Source organism: Apodemus sylvaticus, chromosome 23 (genome assembly GCF_947179515.1).
Source record: "Apodemus sylvaticus chromosome 23, mApoSyl1.1, whole genome shotgun sequence".
NCBI lineage: Eukaryota > Metazoa > Chordata > Mammalia > Rodentia > Muridae > Apodemus > Apodemus sylvaticus.
The window spans coordinates 49155533-49174609 of NC_067494.1; positions in this window are offsets into that span (position 1 = coordinate 49155533).

Consider the following 19077-nt stretch of genomic DNA (forward strand, 5'->3'; position numbering starts at 1 on the left):
GTAATGGTGGGGTTTGTCCACTGTGCGCTGTCAAGACATTTCATGTCTATGCTCCTCTGTGCTATTCACGTTACACAAGGAACTCATCTGCTTCTGCTGGATATGGTGGTGGTGTTCTCAGCGTACAGAGCAGGTCAAGGTTCAGCCAGGTCAAACATGCTGGTCGAGGCCAGTTATTTCAAGTCCATTGACCCCAGTCCCCTTGCTTTAAATCACAGCGTGATGTTACCCTCCAAAAATGCCAGGCAGGAAGATTAATCATGATCTTGACTCCACCCTCTGTGCTAAGGGCCGGGGCAGCAAATGTTGTGGTCGTGTGTATCCTGTTTACCGGTGAGGGAAGTGGCACAGACTAGCCCCAAACTGCATCGCAAACTGTGGGTACTTGTTTGTGATAGTATCTCTCCAGTATACAAAAATGAGGTGCACGGTCAGGAGGTTATATTTCATTTACTTATCTATTTATTTATTGGTTGGGGGGTGGTTGGTCACATATTTTAAATATGTGCACTGACTGTATTAATGTTAATGGTTTGGTTTGGTTTGGTTTGGTTTGGTTTGGTTTGGTTTGGTTTGGTTTTGAGATAGGGTTTCTCTGTATAGCCTTGACTGTCCTGGAACTTGCTCTGTACCAGGATGGCCTCAGAGATCTGCCCGCCTCTGCCTCCAAAGTGCTAGGATTGCAGGCATGCGCCGCCACCACCAAGCTTAATGTTTTTTATATACAAGGGTGATGTTTGATGATAGCAGTGAGGATAACAAGCTCATAAACATAGAAACATGCTCTTTTATTATTGTTGGAGAAAAGAGCGTCTGTGCAGGCCATCGTATTTTGAGATGGTAGGTCAAGTTATATTGGGAGATGGAAATACTGAAAACAGGTGAGGCCCTTCATGTTACAGACCGTGGAAAAGGGTTCCAAGGGACTATATTTTCTGTGGGATCCCAAGTCGGGGGAAATAGCCAGTTCCATCCTCAAAAGGGTGGAGCCAGGTAGCCCCCCCCCCCGCCCCAACCCTCTTTGCCTCAAGGCACAGTCCCCATCCTGCACCAGAGCACTGTTGTCAGCAAGCTCGGAGGACGGGTCCATAGTGATGTTGAAGGGACCGAATGCTCAGGGTGACCCGGGTGCGTATTATAGGTGCAGGGGCGGCGGTCTGTCCCCAGGAGCTGCTTTTCCCACTCCAAGAAAGGTTTAAGGTGCAGAGAAGAGCCCACTTATTGATTACTGGGGCCCAGGCTCTGGCCATCCCCCTCTGCCATGATGCAGGTAAGATCCAGACTCCTTTCGTTGCTTTCTGTTCCAAGGTGGGATCCAGGCTCCTGCCACCCCTCTCTGCCGTGATGTGGGATCCAGGCTTTGTTCATGGTCTTTGCTGTGGAGTACACCCTGATACGGAATTCAGGCTCAGTTCAATCCCTTCCCTGTGAAATACCCTTAGGCTGAGTCAACTTGATATGCTCTGGTGTCACCTAAGAGACAAACCTCTGGGTGTATCTGTTTGTCTGGGACCATAAGCCCAATTAAATACTTTCTTCTAAGTTGTTTCGGTCATGGTATTTTATCACAAGAAAAAAGTAACTAAGATAGTCATAAAGCGTGTGTCTTGACTCAACTCAAAGCCATGGGGTCTCTGGCTAGGAGGGAGGGAAGTCTGTGATGTTTGGGCTGGTGCCCTCTTACACAGTTGTTTAGAGCTTAACACAGGAGGACTTGAATAGAGGGAGCCACTCTGAGCCTTTACTTCTCCTCCTCCAAGAGGTGAATAGCAACCTCTGTGTTCCCACAACTGCACAAAAGTCACATCCTCTAATGGCCACACACGTACTGAGACACTTAAAGACAGTAGAGTACATCTTAGTTGTTGGTACCAGGACCTCGGAAACCTGGGACATCACATAGGTGATAGCACGAACTATACACCTGTTGCCAAGGCAACAGCCACCATATTTCCAGAATCCATTGGGCTCCACTGCCACTGCCACCACCGCCACCCACCAACATTGGTCACTTGTCAACCAGCGATAGTAATGTCAGTAATGAAGGCCATAGTAGCATCCTTAACCCAGAACCTTGCTGTTTTTAACATTCAGATACCCCAGGCCCAGCACCGCACTGTCCTAGCCGGGCATTTGTCTGAGCTGCACTCCTCACCTGAATGGAGTGGGGGTGCTCACATGGCCTGGGACAAGCCCACTGTTCCCCTGGTCCAAGGAGTGGCAATCGCCAAAAAGACACTGGCACTCTGCGTTCTCAGCAGCAGGGACAAATTCACGTGGCCTTTGTTTGGGGAATTGCTTCCCTGACTTTGAGACCTTGGATGCCCCAAGTCAGGCAGAGATGGGTAGTGGGGGGCGGGCCCAGAAGCAGTGGGCGCAGGGACAACCTAGGGCTATGGGGAGATACAGCTTAGATAAAGCCTTGGAACGGATTTGGGGGCTATTCACTTGGAGACCAGATCCAGCGCCAAGACATATTCACAGAACCTGGTAGAACATTCTCAGTAATGCCTGGACCAGAGGAACCTGCCCAGGCAGCCCACATCTCTGCCACGGGCCTTCGGCACGGAGCTGCACATGCTTGGATGCTGAGTCACTTCTGTATAGCAAATTCCACAGGGGCACTCCGTGCCAAACACCTGGCCCCGGGCCTGCCTGCTCAGGTGGAGGTGCTCAGGCAGGTACATGAAGGGACAGAGGCTTGTCAGGTGTGTTCATGTGCCTGGTAGACACGGGACAGATGGGTCACAGGCTGGTGATGAAAACAGCCAGAGGCCCGTGGCCTATGGCACTTCAAAATACTTCAGTGATCCACTACGGCACGCCTCCACTGGCCAACCCTTGCTGGCTCAACACGAGGAACTGCTATGTCGACAATGTCTATATTCCAACCCATGATAGCCGAGGATACTAGTTTCTGTCCTGAATACTCTGAGGAGCAGAGGCTCAGAGTGTGGGCAACACACCAAGGCCATACAGCTGTCATGTGGATGTTCCTTGTGGCACGGGTTACACAGCTCAGAGGCCCAGCTAGTTCTAAAACTCATACCATCTACTGCATGTTCCCATCGCAGCCAGGTCTCTACTTGGGTCCTCTAGTTCCAAGAGTCTTCAGAGATGAGTAGGGAGAGAGCTGTGGGAGACTGTCCACAAACATCCAGGCCTTTGCCAGCAGGTAAATGGGAGGGGAAGGCAGTATCTGGATATAGCAAGCATATCTCAGGTGACGCACGACACTTCACCAGCACAGCCCTTGCCCATGGACACTGGAATCAATGTCTTCCTGGGGAGACAACTAGAAGCTCATCACTCCTCCCTGTTTCTACTCCAAGCAAGTTGCAGCTGTGTCTCAGCAACTTTAAGAGCTGCTTACAGTCTGCAGACAGGGTTGAAAGAGCAAGAGGCTGTACTCTCCAGGGAGCCAGGGTCCACCCAGTTGTTCCCCTAGGTGACATTGTAGAAGTCCCAGGCGGAAGCAGAAGTGGATCTCACACAAGTAAAATCAGTAAGTTTTCTCCTTTTTTTTTTTTTTCAGTGTCAGAAGTTGTTTTCAGGTGGTATCAGGATAAGCAATCAACCACATGTGAGTAAAATCCAGACTCACTGAACAAAAGGGCCGGGAAAGGCAGGGGAGACTGTATAGTCTGTGAGTCCAGACCTTCCAGGACTCTCTGGTGGTCATTCTCCTGCTGACTCAGAAATAAGGAGCAGATGGAGGAACAGAGATGGAGACAAAGACAGGAAGTGAGACAGGACCAAATATAGACAGATAAAAGACAATGCAGACAGAGACTGGAACAGAGACAAAGAAAGAGACAGACAGACAGAAACAGAAGGAAAGGAGACAGAGAGCTACCATTATCCATGTCTGAAAGAGTGCTGGAATCATGAGCCTCAAACCTCCTTTGGTCTTTTGCTGTCCCCAGAACCATGACTGTCCTTAGGGTCAGAGACCAAGAGACAGATGCTTCAGGTTACTGTGATGTGGTAGAGACTTCTTCAAACTTTAGAGGGTAGGGAAGAGATAAAGACAGGGAGATGAAAGGAGACACAGAGTCAGGAAGACAGACAAGTTCTTGAGCCTTAACTTGCAGAGACCACTCACAGTGTGGCTATGGCAACTTCAACAGTGCCCATGATTTCCACCTGTCCTGGTGTTTCTGAACTCCCTCCCCAAGCATCTGGACTTGATTATCCAGCTCTGCAGTTCCCAAGGCTTACAAGGAAATCAACAGGTTGACTGTGTGCCAGGTGCATGTGTCTCTGTGTCTTGGAACCGGCTCCAAGAGCTCCTTCCTGATGGCTTCCCTTCGCTGTTCCTTTAAGACCAAGCACAGGTCCTGGCGGAGGAAGCTAGCCTGCCCAGCTTGCCCAACACACACACAGGAATGTGTGTGCACAGTTCACTATCACATCCATACATAAGTACAGTCTCACATATACACATATAACCACGTGTGTTCACGTATCACACACATGCACAGGCATGGGATTTACATTGTATATACAAGTATATACACACAGACACAATACCTTCACGTTCACATAAGCACAAGGTCTTGTTATCACATGTAGCAAACGTATGTGCACGTGGCCCACCACTACTGTTCCCAGTCTTCCGTGCACAGTCTCAGAGAAGGTCAGAGGCTTCTTGAGACCAGCTTGCAGTAGATACTTCTGAATTCCTTGCTGACAAGACTCCCAGAGCCACCCACTACACCCAGGAAGCACTACCGCCCCACAGGTTCTCAGGATCAGTGGGGTGAGCATGCCACAGAGGCACACAGCAAGGGATCTCGTGTCAAGCCCTCCTGCTGCCCGTGTCCTGCTCCCTCTGAAAGCATGATGCCTGAGAATGCGGAGCGTGGATTGGACCAGCTGGACTTCAGCTTGCAGCTGCTCAGGTGGGCACACACCTCTTCTCCCTGTGGGCAGGCCTGCTGAAGGTTCAGGGATTCCGTCCCATGTGGGAGAGCAGGGCCCAGCATCCGTCCTCTGCAGCCTGCAGTACGGGCGATGTGACTGGCTTCTACATGTCAGGGCCTCTGAGGCTTATTTTCACTTTATGCCAATTCACTTTAAAGCTTGTTTTATGACGCGTCAACCGCCCGGATCACAGTACCCCAAACAGCCCAGTAAATATTTACACAAACCTGGGCTCCATAGGCATTCTCTTCTTTGTGGTTGATGGGCCTCTCAACTGTCTGGCTGATGGGCCTCTCAACTGTCTGCATGGATGGCCCTCTCAACTGTCTGCCTGGCACACCTCTCCTCTGTCTGGCTAAGGAGCTCTTTTCTGTGTGGCTAATTGGGAGGGGAGAAGGCTTAGGCCTGGGTCAGTCCTCACCATGCGCCTTTCCTGCAAAAGGCTGTCGGTTGCAAAACACAGGGAAGCCCATGACCGATTCTTAAGTTTGAAAATAACGTGAGAGCGACCCTGACCCTCTAGAAACGGCACCAAAAGGACTCAGCAAAGCCGTGCTTGTCATACTTACGTGTGCTGCACACGGAAGCACGAGACATTCTAGTTCTGTGTCCCAGGTCCTCCCTGTCGCTCTTGGTGTGGGACGCACAACCAGGTTTGTTGAGACTCATCAACCCACCCCTAAACATTTCCATATTACATCGACTGGGAGATCACCCCCACTGTTGAGCGCCATGGCGAGGAGACATGGGTGTTAGCATATGTGTGGACTAGTTCCAAATACATCATGACCTAGAGGCCTCTGTCCCTAAATCAGAAAATAAAAATTCCTGTCTTGGCACCTGGCAGCCATTCCACATATGGCTCTGCAAAGACCGTTTGCTGTTGTGCCTAGGACAAGAATTTTCCTAGGATGACGAGAGGTGAGCTCTACACTGAGTTCATCACAGATGTCGAGTGAGCACTGGGTAACACAGCATACTCAGGCCTCGGGGTTAAGAGGTGGATATCACCCAAAGGCGTGTATTTGTCTAACCAACAAGAGTTCCACGTTCAACACAGTCAGCGAAGATAAGGCAGGGAATAAATCTCTCCCATCTACCTCAACAGAGAGAGCTCTGTGTCAGGCTCCATCTACTTCCGTAGGGACATTGATTCTAGGTGTCTTGGCTTGACAGAGCCTAGCCGTTTAAGGAAAGAGGAGTAGACAGGTTTCCTGATGGTGGAGCTCCTGCACATCTACTGAGTCAGAAATGCTGGCTGGCAATCCGCTCCTAAGGGAACGTTTAGACGAGTGACCTGAAATGAAGCCCCTGTATGTGGGTGTCTGACGAAAGCCTAGTATAGGGGTGCCAGCGAACCGGAGGCTGACAAGTGTGGCTTCGTACTTGTATACACAACAGTGGGCATGTGTGCCAGCAGGGATACAACAACACAGGGCTCAGAGCATGAGGTTGGGGGCTCAGAAGATTCGTGGTCTCGGCTGCCTCCCTAGAAAACAGAAATGAGTCAGGGGGAGTGAGCCAGAACTGAAGCTGGCAGCGGCGGCGGCAAACTTCACCAAGTGCCGGGCTGCTCTAAGGGCTCCTGCCTACAGTTAGTTCTTCTTCTTCTCTCTATCCTGATTTAGAAAGTGTACCCTGGGGGTTCAGGCAGCATGCTCCTGCCAGGGAGCCGCCCCCTTCAGGAATGTTCTCAGGAAGACTTGTGCCAGGTTTGCTGACTGCTAGGGGTGGAGGTGGAGTATGGGGGGAGGGGGGGGCTACTGCCTGCTTCAGGCCTGTGTATTGACCCTCCCGGAACCCAGGAAGCCAGCTTTTGCCTACACTACAATAAGCCCACCCCTATGTGGACTCAATTCACAAAGGATGGGTAGTTTGTGGATTTTAGGACTAAAGCAAACGTCAGACAGACCAGTAAGATAAGGCGTCCCCGCTACCCACTACCCATCCGTGTTTGGCACATGCCTCCTTCCTGTCAGCTGCGTGGTTCTGTCCAGCCCACAGAATCAGTCTACAATATTATTTTTGAAATACACATGGAGGCTCTGCCTACCCCACAGGCTGCTGGGAACATTTCCATTCAGACTGGGCTCAGAGCTGGACATGAAGGTCCCCCTCCCCCGTGAACCCCTAAGCTGACCACTCTTCCTAGGACAACAGGAACAGCCTCCTTTGTCTGTCTCCTCCTGTTACAATTATGCTTTTTTTTTTTTTACAACCCAGAGTAAGAACCCTCATCTTCAAGGCTGATGGAGCCCCAAGGAGCTCTCACTGCACCTCGAACACGCCATGATGCTTTCTCCTGTGACTGCACTGCGATGCTATTCATATTTGTGAAAAGCCACTGACCATAGTCGCCCAGGGCGAGCCTTGCCAAAAGACTGGGACTGAACTGCTCTGTAGACCTTAGACAGTGACGTCAGACCAAATGTTTCCAGGCTCCTGCTCTGGCGTGGCCTATGAGCAAAGAGATTTACAATTTTAAATGCTAGAGAGAGAAAGGGAACTGAAGTAATAGTACGTGAAAATTACCTGCAATGTCATTATTGATGGGACACAGCTGCCTTCATTCCTGTCAAAATTGCCTCGGCCTGCCTTCACCGAGGGGCTGCAGGTTCATACCTGATGAGAGTATTTTCCTGCCCTCCAGGTCACACCCTCCAAGGATAGACAGGCAAGAACCCTGGGGCTGGACTGAAGTGAGTCCCGCCCACTTCTCAGAAAGAAGGTTGCTGATTGGACCCAGCAGAGGAAACAGGAAGTGGGATTGGCTGTGAGTCGTGGAGCTGGTGTTCTTGTGCTTTTAGAAGGAAGGGTTTGACTCCTCCCTTCATTCCTGGAAAGCTCCCCTTCTGTCCCCCAAAGGGGTGTGGAGCAGAGTATAACAGGCACCTTGGAAAAGGAGGCTACACACACCTCCTGAAGGTTATGATCAGATTGGAAGCCAAGAACCCATCACACTCCCATACCGTAGGCAGAGATCATGTGGTTTTCCTGAACTTAAGGTTATAAAAGCCTAATTGAGGACAGAGACAGCCTGAAGATGGGCCCCTGCTCTTTCCTCCAGAACTTTCCCCCTGAGTGGTACTCACTCACTGCTACCGGGAGACAGACCCACTGACTTCCATCGCAGGAGTATGGCCGCTGTACAATGAGTTAACATTCAGAGCGGACTGCACTTAAACCTGGAGCACTTGGCTAGCCAGTATCTGAGCGAGGAACTCCCTCCAGTCCCATAACCAACATACACTGGGGCAGTGGATTAAGTGGGCAGGGAACTGAGGCCAAGAAGGGAGTTAAGAGGGACCCTTCTGTGCCTGCAGCTGTACTGAGTCTGGGCCCTCGGCCTCTCACTGGAAACATGGGCATTTAGGTCACAGCTCACGAGAAGGATGAGGTTGGGGACAAGGAGCCTGGGCAGGCCCTTAATGCTTCTCTCTCAGACAGAGTCAGTAGCAACCAGCACATCCTACAGCCACTAAGGCTAATCCCCAGCGGATCTCAAAGCTGTGCCTCACAGGCCCTCCGTCTGGCCCTCGCCCAAGCCTGCTGATTTCACTGGGGGATCTCCTCACAGTGATGTCACCTCAGGATGGACATTTATAAGCAGCAACATCTCTTAGACCCGTCCCAGACACACACACACACACACACACGGTTACAGACTGATCACAGGTGCCTCATGACCAGCTGTTTTCCTTACACTTCTGTTGCTATGCCTTCCACACTATGATGGATTTGTACCTTCAAGGTGAGAGCCCAAATAAACCCTTCCTTAAGTTGCTTTTCTCATTCTTGTGATTTATAGATGTATATATGTACACGTGTCTACATGTCTGTATGTATGTATGCATAACTATATGTATGTATATATGTATATATGTATATATATATATGTATATATGTATATATGTATATATGTATATATGTATATATGTGTATATGTGTATATGTGTATATGTGTATATGTGTGTATATGTATATATGTATGTGTATGTGTGTATATATGCATATATGCACGTATGCATGTCTACATGTATGTGCATATGAATATATGTGTATATGTGTATATCTATATTTGTGTATGTATATGTATATATATATATGCAAAAGTACCTAATGCAACATACTATAGAATAGTTGAGAAATAGAAACATGTCTTCTATCATAACCCGCACATTTAAATTGATCAATTAGGTTACTATTAAGTTTATTTAAACACAATTTCTCTAATGTTCTTAATGTTTCTTCACATTGTCATGTTATACACCATTTCCTTTGCTTTCATTCTAAGTATAAGAAAATCCCATGAATCATCAATCCAGACCCAGAAACTACTCTCCCGTATTTGATTCATTTGATTAAGAGACTGTTTGCATATTAAAGTGCGGGGCAGTCGCGCCCTCAGCTCAGACTTTGACTTGGTTGCAAAGTCTCGTTGAATATCCTATGAAACTCTCCAAACCACACGCCCTGGACCGGCCTCCATCAACGCAGCCACCGGTACCTTGGCTCCCCTTCAGTGGATGAGGAAAAGGGAGCAACTTCTCTATCAGCTAAGAGGGAATTTCCCAAGCTGGATTCAGCTTCAGGCGACCTGAGGCTCACGAGCAGAGTTTATAAGCTGCCCTCCTGTTCCTCATTTAGTGTGACCAACCAACACGCTAAGGCTTCTTTAGAAAAAGATGAGCCAGGGGCCATCCATCTGCCCTTAGCTACCCCTAAGGACTCTTGTGGTATTTGGGCATTTACATGGAGGGAATCTGCCCCTTTTTAAAGCAATGGTATTAAAATTCAGTGCTTACTAAGTATTTTTTTAGTACAGTTGCAATGAATATCTCCATCCCTTCCTGGGACACATAGGAGGCTCTTTACCCCCTCCCCCTACTCCTAACATTACATATTTACAGACACCCAGGAAGACGTGTGTACCACTCACGAAAGTGCCTGATAATAAGTGTACCCTGAGAAGATGGCCTGAGGACTCCCCGGGCATCCTTAGGAATTCCCTACCTTGTGGGGCACCAGAGCTGCCCCAGGTTTTACCCTTTCCCCCCTGTCTCCACCACCTCCACTCCAGAGCAGCCAGGAGCCAGCCACCCAGGACATTCCTAGATCCTGACAAAGAGCCAAGAATTCCCGCCTGCCCTGCAGCATGCTTTCCCGCAAGCATTTGGTCACATCCGCCCTCGTCAGTTTCTGCCTCGGGTTCTGTTCAGTTTTGCAATTTCTCTCATGTCCCCATCCTCCAAGCCTGCCTCCCAATTTTCCAGAAAAAAAAAAAAAAAGAAAGAAAAAGAAAAGAGACATTATGAAAACTCTTGTTTATCTTAGCTAAATATCTCAATTAAAACATTCCATTCCGATAGCACGACACAACAGTTGGCACCTTTCTGGCTGTGTGAAGCAGCTGGCCTGTCGAGGCAGCGCCAACACAAGGAACTGCCTCATGTTTCTGGGTTCAGACGCAGAGGGACTCGGGAAAATGAGGACACATTGTCCGTCTGTGACTGGAGGCAGCACTTCCTTGGGAAGAAGGCAGAAACACCCACAGAGTTCCGGTGGCTATAATTGCTCCTGGGTCTGGCTCTTGGGGAGTCCTATGGAAGACTCTCAGAACAAGACTTAGTACCCATCAAGTTCATCCACTGCCACAACTACCCTGGAACCAGGTGTCCAGACCAAGGACTGAAAGAGCAAATGGTTCTTCCAAACTGAGTAGAATTCTTAGTGGAATCCAATACCAAACACGCTCTCCATGACACCCAGAGATGAAGTACAGACCAGACAGCACTACCTAGGGCTGCTTACACCAGCACAGGAAGGTGAGACCCCAAGCTTCAAACTGCAGGCAAAGTTCTACCTGGGGAATGACATGAAATGTGTACCTGGACCCCTTTTCGTGGGTCCTTTTGATTACCCTTAAGATTATTGTGAAAGGAGATATTCCTGGGCACCACATAGGAAGCAAGACAAGAATATGGTCTTGCTGTGCTCACGGTGGTCTACCGGTGAGACCGTGTGCCCAGTGTTGAGTAGGCTCCTCAGAAGCACTTAGAGAAGAGACATGGAAGGAGTGGGTTTCCCAGGAGCCAGAAGAAAGAAGCATTTCCATAGAGATGAGCTTGGAAGCTCCCAATACTGCAAAGAAGGCAGGCAGGAGGAAAGCCAGAAGGCAGAATCAGCAGAGCTGCTGGTCACGCCTAGAAACGCAGCTATGAAGGGAAGGTGTCCTCAGGACAAGGCCACCTGGCATATAGACAAATATAAAGAAAATGATCACCCTCACCTCTAATATCAAGAGGCCTCTGGGCACATGTGGTCCTTACATCCCACCTTTCAAAGATGACAGCATAGCCCTTTCTACCTCCGTAGAAGGAAGTCGTAGGCCTTATGCTCCTCAACGTATGTGCAGCCACATCTTAAATGCATTAAGGAAGTTGACGTCTTACTCCCTGGTAGATTTTACTTGAAAACTTAAGGAATGCTTTATAGAACATGACCACCTGGATCACCTGGAGAGTTCCTCATGCCCCACTTCCCCAACCCTTCCTACCAGGAGATTCTCAGCACGTCTACAAGAGTCTTAAGGCATCAGGTAACAGCACATGCAAGAATTTCTTCAGCTCCCTCCTGTGAACAGAGATGAAGGTGGAAGCAAACACATTCTGTATCTTCAGCTTTGACACAAATACGTCAACGCCTAGAGCATAAGGCCTACTTTCTGTCCCGGCATTGAAAACCACTTTGAATTATGTCAGACATGTTGCTAATCTTTATTTTTACATCTTAAATAACCTTAGTCTCGCAAAGAAGCTATGAGAAGGACCTACCCTTCATCCCAGGTTAAAGTTGCTTTGTGGGGTTGCACCATCCAGCCATGATGGGACTGAAACCCTGAGCCTCAACATACACATGGACCAGTCAAGCCCTTCTGTGATACTCAAGCGAGGGTGTGGGGAAGTCGAAGAACCCTTGCCAAGGAGTCACAACAGGGTACATGCCTACTGGGTGAGAGGGGAGCCTGTGGTCCAGTGGCTGCAACAACCACAGGTGGGTAAGGGTTGCTGGCAGACACTGGTCCTAGGGAACGCACTTGGCTATGAAAGAGGCCTGTGCCGCAGCCATGGGACCTGTGGAAGAGTAGGAAGTTGCCCCTGTGAAACCTGCTTGTCCATGGAGTCCTTCATCTGTGTTTCATACACTCCACCAAGCCTGGAGTTCCAGGAGTCCTGAGTGACAAGGAGGCTGGAGCCTGCCTTCCATCCCTCCTCTCTCATATATATATCCCTAGCGTAGTCACCTGGTGCAGAGGTTGTGTTGGGGGATTCTGTTTCCTGGTCTCGCTGCCTTGGTGAGACCCTTGTCTTTCCTTCTGAGTGTAGTGTGAAAGACAGTAAGGTGCAAGTAGGTCTCGTAGCACAGACTCTGACTCATCTAAAACTAAACAACCTCATAAATGCGAATTGATGTGCAGACCCCCCAGAAGAATAGGGCATAGGCAGATCCTCATTTGCTAACTGTGTTCTCTGTGGAGCTGTTGGACTCTACTCTCTAAGCTTATCCCCAGGATGGCATGAGAAGAAGCGGGCCTGGATCAAAGGCCTTTGCTTGCAGCCCAGTGCCAGGGTTATGAAGGTTGTCTCCTTGTGGTGATGCAGGCCATACCTTCTCCAGAGAATTTCCCGAGATGCGGAAGATGCCACTGAGAATGTTCTCACATACCAGCAAGTTCCCTAGGAGAAAAGAACAGGCAAAGAGGTGGCCTTGGGGCTGCATCATGTGACGCCCAAGCACAGTGGTTCCGATGTGGTTGCCTGGTTGTGGATGGGGTTGCAGAACCCTGTCTGTGAGTCATGAGAAGAGCTTCAGTGTTCTTGCTCTTTGCCCCTGTGGGGGTAATAATATAAAGCCTTCATCTCATCCTGGCAACCTTGGGTCTCAACACACCAGCGATACACAGCCAAGGTAGCAGATCCACCCAGCTTTGCTCTAGTCACCTGAAAGGGAGTCTTCTGTGAGGCCATGGGAAGGGCAAGTCTAATAATTATTGGCTCGGATATGAGCAAATAAGAAACCGTGGGGCTCAGTGCTGGTTTAATTTCCCATCAAGGGGAATGCTCACCCCCCCCCCAATCTGTAAATAGCACACCAGCAATGACCCTTATTAGATTGGAAGACTGCCCCTCAGGGCAATTCCACATGAGTGTACTTCAATAGGCTGTCCACAAGCATGTGGGGGGCAAGAAGTAGAAACCTAGAAACCACAGATTCATGGGTCTTGGCTGTCCTGGTGCCCAAGCTCTGATTGGCCTTAGATTCCCAGCGGGATCTTCTTACAAGCTGATCTTCTACGTTTCCATCAGTGTGACTCACCAGAGCCATCACTGAGGCTGGAACACTAAAAAGAAGCTATGCACTGCGATGGAGTCTTCCACAGTGCCCTGTCCTGGCCAGACGAAGCTCAGAATGGAGGCTCCTTTGAGCATACAGGCATCAAAATGTCCAAGCCATAGCTAGGCTTGAAGGAACCCAAGCACTTGGAAACTGAGGAAAGGAAGTGGAAAGTTCTGGGTCACCTAAGTTACAAAGTGAACGTAGAGAAATAGGAAGAGAAGGATGTAGTGGGGCACATTCCCTCCACACCTTAGTTTCCTTGTGAAACAAGATCTGATTTATCGGGTCCTTGAGATAATTATATTATAATATTATAATATTATCCTTGGGATAATATTCATAACGGACCCAACAGAGCATCTAGCATCTACTGCTTCAGTAAGATTTACTGTGTTCAGTAAATGATAGCTAACGTGGTGACTTCAAAGGACTGCTTTCTTCATAAATTCAAAATAGAGTCACATTTCAGGTTGCGATGCTCTTTCTTTGACAGGCAGAGAGAGCTCCTGGCCCAGCATGAGCACCTCCTACTCACCTTCACTTGGGCCCTGAAGCTTTTGAGCTGGGTACCTGAACCACACCCACATTCTTACAAGAGCTCAGATGTCAGAGACATCTCCAGGGGTTCAGATTCCCAGATTTCCCGTGGAGGTTGGTGACTTTTGAACCCTTAAACAGGGGCAGGTTGACCTGAAGAGGACAACCCACCAGGTGCAGAGCTACGGTGGTCACCAAGTTGTAGAGCACTCAGCCAGAAAGCCCTGCTGAATCATGAAGGTGATATGTCCACTTGATGATGGTCAGGAATTGGTGGTCCCATGTTGAACTTTCTTGGAATCCAAGAGCAGAACTCCACTGGGGAGTTCCCAGGGCTTCCCAAAAGTGTCCTGCCCCTAATCCCTACTTGAGGAAAATGGTTGAGGAGGGAAGTTCCAAAGCCCAAGGAGGGTGACTGGCCCGTGTTGGCTTCCGGGCATCTGGAACATTTTAGAATTTAGGGAGTTGGTCAGGCTTTGTGTTTGTAAACAGACAGTATCTCATCTAAGCTCCCGCTGCAGCCTACGTCAGCCTCAGCTAGACCAGCGTCCTCACAGACAACAGAATCTGAGAGTTTACCCCATTGGCTAATTCCTCGTTGCCTAATTAAGTCAAGGTGCTTCTCTATATATAAAATGTTCCACTAAACTCGGCAGCTTAACCAAGCCAGCAGGGAGTGGTTGTGAACTTTCGTGTTCCATCCCTAGCCTACAGGCTCCTGTCCCAGAACCTGGGACCGTCTCCAACATCTGGTGCATGGCAGACACCGAGCCTAGCAACCACCAAGGAGTTCTTGGCCACTGAAAGGAGATGAGGTGTCAGGAGGGGCATGATGAACCTCTTGAAAGGTGATTGTTGTGATTTCTCCCGACTTGTTCCCCCAGTCCACATGCTAAGAGACCATGCCCCTTTCCAGATCTCTGAGGATGAATCCACCGGGGGTGGGAGTAGGCATGTAGTATATGGTTCTCTGCCCTGTGCTGAGTTTGCATGTTGCCTTTCTTGATATTGGTCAGCCTGAGAAAAACCCAAGGACTATCTTTGGATCCAGAGAAAGGTGAGCCCTTCTGCAGATGTAAGAGTCACTGTGGGGCTTATAGACATGAGCCCCATGTAGCTACCAGACCTAGCCCGTTTCCCCCTCAGGATGCCGTCCATATAGGGTGACTGGAAGGAAAGAGCTGAGCATTCACTTAGGGCCAAAATAGTGAGGGATGCTCGGGAATGTCCAAGATCTAGTGTCAGACCTTTCTGCACGCAGAGTCCCAGGGTCACCTCTGGTGGTGAGAACTGTATGAGGCAGGACCACCTCAGGGTACTCACATTCATGGATACACAGAATAATCCTCAGAAGCTTACATCTTAAGGATGCTTAAATTTCACTGCATGGTTTATGAAAGTCCCGGTCATCTTCCATCCACAATACCTCCAAAGTATAAGTGGACATGTTGGCCTTCTGGAGGATGAAAACACCTCACAGAGAAGACTGACAGGCAAGCCTGTGATGAGAAAAGCAAGTCTATAGAGGGTGAGTCACAGGAGTGATAGGGCACTTCATTGGGACAGTAGCCCCTGGTCCCTGTGCTATCTGAATCTTTAGTCTTGACCTATCTGGATACTGGTATAACAGGAGTCCAGATGAAGGGCAGGAATTGAGTCACATTCAGTCCAACTCTGCCCTTTCCCTTCAAGGTTTCACAATATGTTCACTGACTCCTCAAGGTTGTGATACTATGGATAGATCATCGTGATAGATAACGTTGGACTACATCCCTGCTGCATGTCAGGATCACAACAGTCCAGCTCCCTGAGAGAAGGATGGTTCTGTTCTTGGGGTTTGCTGGCTAACAGTGCCCTGCTTCTCTCTTTCCTGTAGTCTCTGGGCCTCCTTGGGAGCAGCAAACAGCCTGTCCCCTGTGTATTCATTCCTGCAGAGGAGGCCTGTTGATCACAAGCCATGGAAGATTCATGTCTTCCCATGCATTTGTTTTGGTCATGAGATCTGGATGAGCCAGGACCACCACTCGGGGTACCCACATTCCCCGGGTACACAGAATAATCCTTGGAATGCTTAAATCTTAAGGATGCTTAAATTTCTCTAAAGAATGATGAGTAGCAGAGGTCAAGGTTATAGCATTGTTCTGTGCTCTGTTTATTCAACAGCCACTTTATAATCAAAACTATTAAATAAAATTTCAAAACATTGGCAATGTACTGAAAAGAAACTTTAAAGTTTTTTTTTCTTTCTTGTATTTCAACTGAGTTGATGATGAATACAGTTACGATTTTGAAAATAAGGAATGAAAACAGATATTCAATATGGCCTACAGAGTGAGCAGACCAGCACTAGTTTGAGCTGTCCCGTTAGCCTCAGGCTTGCTGGGAAGTTGGAGGACACACAAGACCTATTCTCTACCCTGCACAGAAGCCACACTTCCATACCATCACCATTTGCAGTGTTCAACCATCTGGACCTTCTTTCTTTCTGTCCCAATTGCTAGTCAGTGTGGAGACTTCAGGTATAGAGGCCACTGAAGGAAGTCTAGGGACCGGAAAGGACAGAAGAGCCCATATTCAGGGATTGAGATTATTCACCTGTAACCAAAACAGTGTGAGTCTGACTGTATGGGCTGGAACACCAGGATTCCTTTCTTCTCATCCTGATTAGTGAGGATCCTTACATTGTCCCCACAGATAGAGAATAAGTAATGGATTACATATACCTGTGAGAGTTTCAGAACCAAAGAGAGGAAGAACACTTTCTAAAACATGGCGTCAGCCCCTATGTACATTGTCAAGAAGTGAGAAAGGCACTCAGCTCTGAAATCCAACGTTTGAAAGTCTCTTCTCAAGCCATGTTCTTAGCTGTAAAATAAAAGGCAAGTCACATACATATGTCACACAGTAACATAGAGCAAATATTCCCATTCCAAAATGGAGGGCCAGAAAGCAAAAAGACGAGACCGGAGCAAGATTAGAACCCCACCAGAGCAAACTTTGCATCCTGAAGCTCCTATGGGGCATCCAGGGCCCACAGTGGCATCACCTGACTGCAGCACACACAGCATCCTTTGTGGTCCACTTGGTGACTGCGGCTTCCTTGGTAGATGATCCATTATCGGCAGCATCCGGGGTCCACACTGAACCTTGGAGTTTGCCTTCACAGTGTCATTCATTGCTTCCTTGGGGCCTCCCTGCAGGTACTCCAGCACTGCTACACGTTCCTTGCTCTCCTCAGCCTCTTCTGGAACCTTTTTTTTTGTTGTTGTTGTTGTTGTTTTTTAGTTTTAGTTTTATTTGAGGAGTCTATACACTGCTTTCCAAATTGGCTACACCAAAGATCATCCCCACCGATAGTGAATGAGGATTCCTCTTTTGCCCATCTCCCCCAGCATTCATTGTTGGTTGTTGTTGACCTTGGCCATTATGGCTGGGGTGAGATAATTTTTTTTTAATTCGATATATTCTTTATTTACATTTCAAGTGATTTTTCCCTTTCCTGGATCCCCCCTCCCCGAAAGTCCCATGAGCCCTCTTCCTTCCTCCTGTTCCCCAGTCCACCCCTTCATACTTCCCTGTCCTGGTATTCTCCCCTACACTGCTGCACTGAGCTTTTCCAGGACTGGGGGCCACTCCTTCCTTCTTCTTGGGCATCATCTGATATGTGAATTGTGTCTTGGGTATTCCAAGCTTCTAGGCTAATACCCACTTATCAGTGAGTGCATACCATGAGTGTTCTTTTGAGATTGGGTTACCTCACTTAGGATGATGTTCTCCAGTTCCATCCATTTGTCTAAGAATTTCATTGTTTCTAATGGCTGAATAGTACTCCATTGTGTATATATACCACATTTTTTAAATCCATTCCTCCGTTGAGGGACATCTGAGTTCTTTCCAGCTTCTGGCTATTATAAATAGGGCTGCTATGAACATAGTGGAGCATGTGTCCTTAATACATGCTGGGGAATCCTCTGGGTATATACACAGTGGTATAGCAGGGTCCTCCGGAAATATCATTCCCAGTTTTCTGAAGAACCTCCAGACCTTGATATGGGCTCCCATGACTTCATAATTCTTACACTTTGCATGCCTGCAAAACCAGCACAGTCTGGATGTTTCTGGCCCCCTTTTATGACAGCTACAGATGGCCTCAGAACATCTGCCCTAAGGAATCAGGGAAAAACATTTCCATATGTTAGCAAGCCAAGCTTTGGGGGTTGTGAATCCCATTCAGAGTGATTCTTTTCCCTTAGTATACAAGGGACAAGATGGGATAGTATAGTCCCATCTCCTAATTCCTTTAAGATCCAACCTAGTTTGACGATCACAATCAACCATCACATGTGTCCAAGTGCCTACCTCTACCACAAGAGGCTCCACACTCTCAGGAGGACCTTCCTATTTCTTATTGTTGACTGCACCATGAATCCTCCCAAGCCCCTCTTCCCATGCCACACCCTTCTTCCCAAACCAGAGTCCTAATGATGCCACATAGTAGATATGGAAGGGAAGACATGGTTCCATCCTGTTCCTTCCGCCGTGGTACCTCCCAGAAGCTGGGGGTCCTCAGAGTAACTGACCCACTGAGACTGTCCTTGGGGAATCTCTCTCCCCTTATGGTATCTCTCCTTGCTCATTGGCCATGGCATCCTAGAGAGATAGCTACATCAGCTCACTGTGTGTGATATTTGGATCCCAGACCCCACCCATATATTATGGTGTACCTTCCCCTCCCAGCCCTTGAGCTGGACCAAGGCAAAGTTCATTGTTCCTCCAGATCTACAAATTCCTAAATTAAGCAGGATCCCAGCCTCCTAAGCAGTGGAGGCTGCTCACACCCCTGCTGAACAGTCAAACCAGTTCTCTTGAACAGACCTTGGAATTTGGGGGAGGGGGTCTCGCCTGAAACTTTAAATTCTGAGTCCTTTATTAAACCTTGGGACCTTGATCAGCAACTGTTGTCTTGGTCTCGCTGCCTTCCCATACATCCCCAACTTCCCTTGCAGATAACCTGTTTGATGTAACTGCAGGCAGTTACATTATGGGAGTTCCTGTGGAGCCCTGTGTTTTGATAGGGACAATGGGAGCTAGGTTTGTCTCTTCCAAGGGCTTGTCCACCCACACACTTGCAAGCAGAGTCAGTCAGCCTATAGGCTGACTGAGGCATCTGCAAGCAGGTGCAGCAGGAAACCAAGAAACACCTGAGGCTGAATGGGC